Source organism: Salvelinus sp. IW2-2015, unplaced genomic scaffold, assembly GCF_002910315.2.
Source record: "Salvelinus sp. IW2-2015 unplaced genomic scaffold, ASM291031v2 Un_scaffold5092, whole genome shotgun sequence".
Classification (NCBI taxonomy): domain Eukaryota; kingdom Metazoa; phylum Chordata; class Actinopteri; order Salmoniformes; family Salmonidae; genus Salvelinus; species Salvelinus sp. IW2-2015.
In genome coordinates this window covers 28,937-38,360 of record NW_019946358.1, presented here as the reverse complement: position 1 = coordinate 38,360, position 9,424 = coordinate 28,937, and the positions used below count along the sequence as shown (strand labels likewise).

Here is a 9,424-nt window from a genome sequence, read left to right as displayed (position 1 = left end):
GAAAAGCAAATCAGGATGTCAATTTGTATTTTCATTCCCTTTTCGGAGCTGAATTTGATGAAAGAGAAAAACACACTTTGATTGAACTTCTCAATCACTCTCAATGGAAAACAAAGAATCAAGGATCTCCAACTACAACAAGTACAAATTCTGTTCATCTTTGATGGCCTGGAAGAGTGCCGACTGCCCCTAGACTTCCAGAAGAACAAGATCTGTTGTGACGTCACAAAGTCAACCTCAGTGGATGTTCTGCTGACAAATCTCATCAAGGGAAATCTGCTTCCCTCTGCTCTCCTCTGGATAACTACCCGACCTGCAGCAGCCAATCAGATCCCCCTGAGTGTGTTGACCAGGGACAGAGGTACGAGGGTTCAGTGACCCACAGAAGGAGGAGTACTTCAGGAAGAGAACTCAGTATGAGGACCTGGCCAGCAGAATCATCTCACACATAAAGACATCAAGGAGCCTCCACATCATGTGCCACATTCCAGTCTTCTGTTGGATTTCTGCAATAGTCCTTGAACCCATGCTGCAACATAAGAGAGAAAAGATGCCCAAGACTCTGACTGAGATGTACATTCACCTTTGGTGTTATACCAGACAGAAGAATGAAAAAGTATCTTGGAAAGAAGAGACAGGTCCACACTGGAATAAAGAGAGCATTCTGTCACTGGGAAACTGGCTTTTCAACAGCTTGTGAAGGGCAATCTGATTTTTATGAAGAAGACCTGAAAGAGGCTGGCATTGATGTCAATGAAGCCCAGTGTACTCAGGATTGTGCACACAGCTCTTTAAAGAAGAATGTGGGCTGTACCAGGACAAGGTGTACTGCTTCGTACATCTGAGCATTCAGGAGTTTCTGGCTGCTGTATAGTGTGCCTCTCATTCATCAACAACAATGAGAATCTAATGGCCAAACCGCAAGTTACTGAAGTTAATGTCTACAAGAGTGCTGTTGATAAAGCCTTACAAAGTGAGACGGGAAACCTGGACCTTTCCTTCCGCTTCCTTCTGGCATCTCACTGAGTCCAATCAGAAGCACTTACGAGGTCTTCTGACAAAGACAAGAAGCAGCACACAGAGTCATGAAGAAACAGTCAAGTATATCAAGGAGAAGATCAGAGAAATCCCTCTCCAGAGAGAGCATCAATCTGTTCCACTGTCTGAATGAACTGAATGACCATTCTCTAGTGGAGGAGATCCAAAGCTACCTGAGATCAGGAAGTGTCTCCAATGAAGAACTCTCACCTGCACAGTGGTCAGCTCTGGTCTTTGTGTTGCTGACTTCAGAAAAGAGATGGATGTGTTTGACCTGAAGAAATACTCCAGATCAGAGGAAGGTCTTCTGAGCTGCTGCCAGTGGTCAAAGCCTCCAGAGCTGCTCTGTGAGTACATACAAATAGATTTAAGTACTAATCATCAGGAAGAAATATTCAGTTTAGAGAAAATATGTATTATTGAAAAACATATTTAATCAGTGCATTGAGTTTCACATAGTATAACGATATGACATACAATCTAGGAGATGGAAGATACATCTATATGTTGTTTGGGAGAATAAACCAAATGCATCTGCCATTGTCCTTCCGCACTATAGTTGTTTAAGGTGTTAAATTAACAGTGTGTTTGTGAAATCCTGATCTCTCTGTCAGGCTGTCAGGTTGTGGAGTCACAGAGAAAGGCTGTGCTTCTCTGGTCTCAGCTCTGAAGTCAAACCCCTCACACCTGAGAGAGCTGGAYCTGAGTAACAATGACCTGAAGGATTCAGGAGTGAAGCTGCTCTCTGCTGGACTGGGGAATCCCCACTGTAAACTGGAGACTCTGAGGTCAGTATTCCTGTAGTTGGTCAACAAGTGAGAACTGTTCACTAGTTCCATATGTGTTTACCAGGCACACATAGTCCACACCATATGTGTTTGGACAGTGAAGCTTACAGTTTAAAATTAGGCGCTATGCTCCAGCATTTAGGATTTGAGATATAATGTTTCATATTAGGCTGCAGTACAGAATGTCACCTTTATTTTTAAGGTGAAGAAGACCTGAAAGAGGCTGCATTGATGTCAATGAAGCCTCATTGTCTTTAGAGTCCATCTGTAAACAGCCCACCCAATTTACCTACCTCATCCCCTTACTGTTTTTATTTATTTACTTTTCTGCTCTTTTGTACACCAGTATCTCTACTTGCACATGATCATCTGATGATTTATCACTCCAGTGTTAATATGCTAAATTGTAATTATTCGCTCCTATGGCCTATTTATTGCCTACCTCCTCATGCCTTTTGCACACAATGTATATAGACTAATTTCTTTTTTCCTACTGTGTTATTGACTTTTTTATTGTTTACTCCATGTGTAACTCTGTGTTGTTGTCTGTTCACACTGCTATGCTTTATCTTGGCCAGGTCGCAGTTGTAAATGAGAACTTGTTCTCAACTGGCCTACCTGGTTAAATAAAGGTGAAATAAAAAAATAAAATAAAAATAAATAAAAAAGGTACTCATAAAAATCTGTTTTAGCTTTTAGAAATGAAAGCACTTCATGGACCTACCATTTGAAGAAGTACTAAAAGTATATATTTTTAATCAGAGGTAAAGGTCTGGTCAGTCTACTCAGATATGTGTACAATACATTTTTCTCTCTTCAAGCAATATTATGATAATTTCTAATAATGATACATTCATTCATTTATGAATAGATATGAAAGGTTTCAGAACACTGATATACCTGAATATGTTGAAAAAAATATACTGCCACTATTTTCACCACCAAAGAATATCAGTGTGGTTTAAATATGATTTTACTCGTTGCAGGCTGTCAGGCTGTCAAGTCACAGAGGAAGGCTGTTCTTCTCTGGTCTCAGCTCTGAAGTCAAACCCCTCACACCTGAGAGAGCTGGATCTGAGTAACAATGACCTGAAGGATTCAGGAGTGAAGCTGCTTTCTGATGGACTGGGGAATCCCCACTGTAAACTGGAGACTCTGAGGTCAGTATTCCTGTAGTTGGTCAACAAGTGAGAACTGTTCACCAGATCCACATGTGTTCACCATGCACACATAGTCCACACCATATGTGTTTGGACAGGGAAGTTTTGAAGTTGGTGCTATGCTCCAGCATTTTGGATTTGAAATAGAATGTTTCATATTAGGCGACAGTACAGAATGTCACCTTTAATTTGAGGTTAATGGTGAGAGGTTAGTATGTTTTGTTGTAGCATCTAACTCTCTCACTCATTATTATTAATGATTAATTCATGATATTTCTCAATCATGGCATCACAGGCTTGATGAAGTCATTGCGATCAAAGAATATGGGACCAAATACAATTATTTTGACTACTTTAATAGACTATAAGTGAATTGGTCAGAAAACATGACTTCTTCAAATAGGGTGACTAGATATATAAACTGCTTTTATTTCTAAACGGTGAAACCGATATGTATGAAAATACCCTCAAATAAAAGGTGACATTATATACTGTCACCTCATATGAAACATTTGACCTCAATTCCAAAATACTGGAGTATAGAGACACATTTACATTTTTAGCTTCACTGTCAAAATAGATATTGTGTGGACTATATACTCAATACAATTTAAATCTGATATCTTACTGTCTGTCTTTTAACTGATACTGCTTTTAAACTGGTCTGGTCAGTCTTGTCAAATATTGGTACAATACATTTCTCTCTCTTCAAGCAATATTATGATAATTTCTAATAATGATACATTCATTTATTAATAGATATGGCAGGTTTCAGGACACTGATATATCTGAATGTGTTGAAAAAATATACTGCCACTATTTTCACCACCAAAGAATAGCAGTGTGGTTTAAATATGATTTTACTCGTTGCAGGCTGTCAGGCTGTCAAGTCACAGAGGAAGGCTGTGCTTCTCTGGTCTCAGCTCTGAGGTCAAACCCCTCACACCTGAGAGAGCTGGATCTGAGTAACAATGACCTGAAGGATTCAGGAGTGAAGCTGCTCTCTGATGGACTGGGGAATCCCCACTGTCAACTGGAGACTCTGAGGTTCGTATTCCTGTATTTGGTCAACAAGAGGGCGAGATCAAGCTGAACCTAACTGTTATAGGCCTATTTCTATTTTGCCCTGTTTATCAAAACTGTTGGAAAAACTTGTCAATAATCAACTGACTGGCTTTCTTGATGTCTATAGTATTCTCTCTGAAATGCAATCAGGTTTCTGCTCAGGTTATGGACGTCACTACAACCTTAAAGGTTCTCAATGATGTCACCATTGCCCTTGATTAATAGCAATGTTGTGATGCTATTTTTATTGACTTGGCCAAAGCTTTTAATACGGTAGACCATTCCATTCTTGTGGGCAGGCTAAGGAGTATTGGTGTCTCTGAGGGGTCTTTGACCTGGTTTGCTAAATACATCTCTCAAAGAGTGCAGTGTATAAAGTCAGAAAAATTGCTGTCTCAGCCACTGTGTGTCACCAAGGGAGTACCCCAAGGCTTGATCCTAGACCCCACGCTCTTCTCAATTTACATCAACAACATAGCTCAGGCAGTAGGAAGCTCTCTCATCCATTTATATGCAGATGATACAGTCATACTCAGCTGGCCCCTCACCGGATGTTGTGTTAAACGCTCTACAACAAAGCTTTCTTAGTGTCCAACAAGCTTTCTCTGTCCATAACGTTGTTCTGAACACCTCCAAAACAAAGGTCATGTGGTTTGGTAAGAAGAATGCACCTCTCCCCACAGGTGTGATTACTATCTCTGAGGATTTAGAGCTTGAGGTAGTCACCTCATACAAGTACTTTGGGGTATGGCTAGACAGTAAACTGTCCTCTCAGCACATATCAAAGCTGCAGGCTAAAGTTAAATCTAGACCAATAATGTTTTTACCATGTTTTGTGATGCGACCATGTTGTGCTGCTGCCATGGTGTGTTGCTACTATGTGTTTGTCATGTTGTGTTGCTACCATGCTGTGTTGTCATGTGTTGCTGCCTTGCTATATTGTTGTCTTAGGTCTCTCTTTATGTAGTGTTGCAGTATCTCTCTTTTCCTGATGTGTACTTGTCCTATATTTATATATCTTTTTTTTTTCTTTTTCTTTTTTTTTAAAATCCCAGCCCTCGCCCCCGCAGGAGGCCTTTTGCCTTTTGGTAGGCCGCCATTGTAAATAACAGTTGGTTCTTAACTGACTTGCCGAGTTAAATAAAAGTGATAACTGTTCACCAGATCCAGATGTGTTCACCAGGCACACATAGTCCACAGCATATATGTTTGCAAAATGCTCCAGCATTTTGGATTTGAGATCAAATGTTTCAAATTAGGCGACAGTATATAATGTCACCTTTTATTTGTGTTACTGTTTAGAAATTAAAGCACTTTTATGTATCTAGTTCTCCCATTTGAAAAATGTGTAATAATTTGGACATATTCACTTATATTGTAATATAGTAGACATAAGTTTAGTATTTGGTCCCATATTCCTTACGCGCAGTGATTACATCAAGCTTGTGATTCTACTAACTTGTTGAATGCATTTGCAGTCTGTCTTGGTTGTGTTTTGGATGATGTTTTTCCTAATAGAAACTGAATGATGAATAATGTCCTGTCATTTTGGAGTCACTTCACTTGTATTGTAAGAATTGAAGATGTTTCTGAACACTTCTATATTCATGTGGATGCTACCATGATTATGAATATTCATGAATGAATCGTGAATGATGATGAATGAGAAAGTTACAGAGGCACAAGGATCATACCCCCTCTGTTATTGGTAATGGTGAGAGGTCAGCATGCTTTGTTATAGCCTCTGTAACTTTCTTATTCATAATTGCTCATGACTGATTCATGATTTTTCTTAATCATGGCATCATCAGTATTAATTTAGTAGTGTTTAGAAACATGTTATCTACTCACTTAGACAGAAGATTAAAACCTCTAACGAGTCACAAACCCAGATCCGGGATCCCCCCCATCAAAAAAGCTGACTAGCATAGCCTAGACTAAAGCCACAGGGATATCATATAATAAAATGTTCATGAAATCACAAGTCCAAGACACCAAATGAAAGATACACATCTTGTGAATCCAGCCATCATTTCTGATTTTTTAAATGTTTTACAGGGAAGACACAATATGTATTTCTATTAGCTAACCACCATAGCAAAAGACACAACTTTTTTTTCCCACAATTTTTTTCCTGCATAGGTAGCTATCACAAATTCGACCAAATAAAGATATAAATAGTCACTAACCAAGAAACAACTTCATCAGATGACAGTCCTGTAACATCATATTACACAATGCATATAGGGTTTGTTCGAAAATGTGCATATGTAGCGGCACAAATCGTGGTTACACAATGTGAATAGTAGCCAAACTTCAAGCAATCTGTCCGGCGCCATCTTGGAGAGGCACCTAATCTAATCAATAACTAATCATAAACTTGACTAAAAAATACAGGTTGGACAGCAAATGAAAGATACATTAGTTCTTAATGCAACCGCTGTGTTAGATTTTTAAAATTAACGTTACTAAGACATACAGCGTGCGTTACAGCGAGACCGTGCCGAAAATAATGGCGGAATTATTGTTTAACATTTTTCAACATAAATACGAATTAACAGCATAAAGACTTCTTACTATTTGTTGAGCTTCCATCAGAATCTTGGGCAAGTTGTCCTTTGTCCATAATAATCGTTGCTCGGCTGTAGAATGTCGTCTTCAACCGTGTAATTAGCAGCAAACATTAGCTATGTGGCCCAGACATGCCCAACTCACCATAACGCAGAACAAATAAAATACCGAAAATCACAATATACTCATATAAACTGATATAACTTGGTTTAAAATAACTACGTTATGATGTTTCTAACACCTATATCGAATAAAATCAGAGCCGGATATATCTAACGCCGATAACGTGAGCTTTTCAGAATGCCATCCTGAGGTCTGCTTTGCGCCATGACGAACGTTGAAAAGGGTCCATCCCTCGTTCCAAGCCCATTTATACGGCCTCAGATCTGCCTAGCAACACCATTCCAATTCTCAACGCTTGCTGACATCTAGGGGAAATCGTATGCAGTGCTTGTCGACCAATAGAATAATTGCAAATTATTTAACTGACCCAGGAACAGAGTTACCGATTTCAGATTTCTCACTTCCTGACAGGAAGATTGCTCCAACTCGAGTTCTGTTTTACTCACAGATATAATTCAAACGGTTTTAGAAACTAGAGAGTGTTTTCTATCCAATAGCAATAATAATATGCATATTGTACGAGCAAGAATTGAGTACGAGGCAGTTTAATTTGGGAACGAATTTTTACAAAGTCGAAATGGCGCCCCCCTATTAATCCAGTCATCATCCACCATTCAGTTACTATTGGTCAAAACATAACACAACCAAAACAAACTGCAAATGCAACCAACGAGTTTAAATACTAAACGTTTTACAACTTTAATACACTTTAAGTGAATTGGTCAGAATACTTATGACTTCTTCAACTGGGGGGACTAGATACATAAAGTGCTTTTATTTCTAAACGGTGAAACCGATATGTATGAAAATACCCTCAAATTAAAGGTGAAATTATATACTGTCACATCATATGAAACATTTGATCTTAAATCCAAAATGCTGGAGTATAGAGACACATTTAAAATGTTAGCTTCACTGTCAAACTAGATATGGTGTGGACTGTATACTCGATACAATCTAAATCTGATACCTCACTGTCTGTCTTTTAATTGATACTGCTTTTTAAAATGGTCAGTTTACTCAAATATTTGTACTTTATATTTTTCTCTCTACAAGCAATACTTTGATAATTTGTCATTTCTAATAATGATACATTCATTTATGAATAGATATGAAAGGTTGCTGGACTCTGATGTATCTGAATATGTTGAAAAAATATACTGCCACTATTTTCACCACCAAAGAATATCAGTGTGATTTTAATATGATTTGACTCTTTGCAGRCTGTCAGGCTGTCTAGTCACAGAGGAAGGCTGTGCTTCTCTGGTCTCAGCTCTGARGTCAAACCCCTCACACCTGAGAGARCTGGACCTGAGCTACAATCACCCAGGAGACTCAGGAGTCAGACTGCTCTCTGCTGGACTGGAGGATCCACACTGCAGACTGGAGAAACTCAAGTATGTAGAGGNGTCAATTAGCCTATCAGAAGCTTCTAAAGCCATGACATCATTGTCTGGAATTTTTCAAGCTGTTTAAAGGCACAGTCAACTTAGGGTATGTAAACCTCTGACCCACTGGAATTGTGATACAGTGAAATAATCTGTCTGTAAACAATTGTGGAAAATTACTTGTGTCATGCATAAAGTTGATGTCCTAACCGAGTTGCCAAAATTATAATTTGTTAACAAGAAATTTGTGGAGTGGTTGAAAAACAAGTTTTAATGACTCCAACTTAAGTGTACGTAAACTTCTGACTTCAACTGTACATAAAACTGTGAAACATATATGAATGAAAATACTCTCAAATAAATGGTGACATTATATACTGTCACCTCATGAGAAACATTTTATCTCAAATCCAAAATGCTGGATTATAGAGCCACATTTAAAATGTTAGCTTCACTGTCAACATAGATATGGTGTGGACTATATACTCAATACTATCTAAATCTGATACCTCAATGTCTGTCTTTTGACTGATACTGCTTTTTAAACTGGTCTGGTCAATGTACTCAAATATTTGTACTATACATGTTAGTATCTACAAGCAGTACTTTGATAATTTGTCATTGTTAGTAATGATACATCCATGTATGAATAGATGTGGCAGGTTTCAGGACACGGATGTATCTGAATGTTTGAAAAATATACTGCAACTATTTTCTCCACCAAAGAATAGCAGTATGGTTTTTAAAATTGTTTACTCTTTGCAGGCTGTCAGGCTGTCTAGTCACAGAGGAAGGCTGTGCTTCTCTGGTCTCAGCTCTGAGGTCAAACCCCTCACACCTGAGAGAGCTGGACCTGAGCTACAATCACCCAGGAGACTCAGGAGTCAGACTGCTCTCTGCTGGACTGGAGGATCCACACTGCAGACTGGAGAAACTCAAGTATGTAGAGGGTTTATGTCAATGTTCATATCAGACATGTTTCAGTTATCAGACTAGTTAAGACAAACATTCTTACCACCACTTGGACAAGTTATATGCTGTGTGTGAGTTCACGTGTATCATTCCTTCAATGACTGTCTGTTCTTCTGCTTACCGCTACAGTGTGGAACATGGTGGAGAGTACACAATGAAACCTGGGCTTAAAAAATGTGAGTGTTGGCTGCTGTGAAGAATATGACTAAGAATAAGTCTTAATTCAAGTTAAGTCAAAGTCATTGACCACCATCATTACTTACTTGGTCACATTAAATATAAGCTGTAGTTCTACAGAAGCAGAAATCAGGGACACCAA

The 9,424-nt window shown here is 38.6% G+C and overlaps 1 pseudogene; it reads left to right on the top strand.

Annotated features, from left to right (window-relative positions):
- The window catches only part of LOC112077958 (ribonuclease inhibitor-like), an 11,432-nt pseudogene extending 2,089 nt beyond the window's left edge, over positions 1-9,343 (top strand).
- The last annotated feature ends 81 nt before the right edge of the window (positions 9,344-9,424 follow it).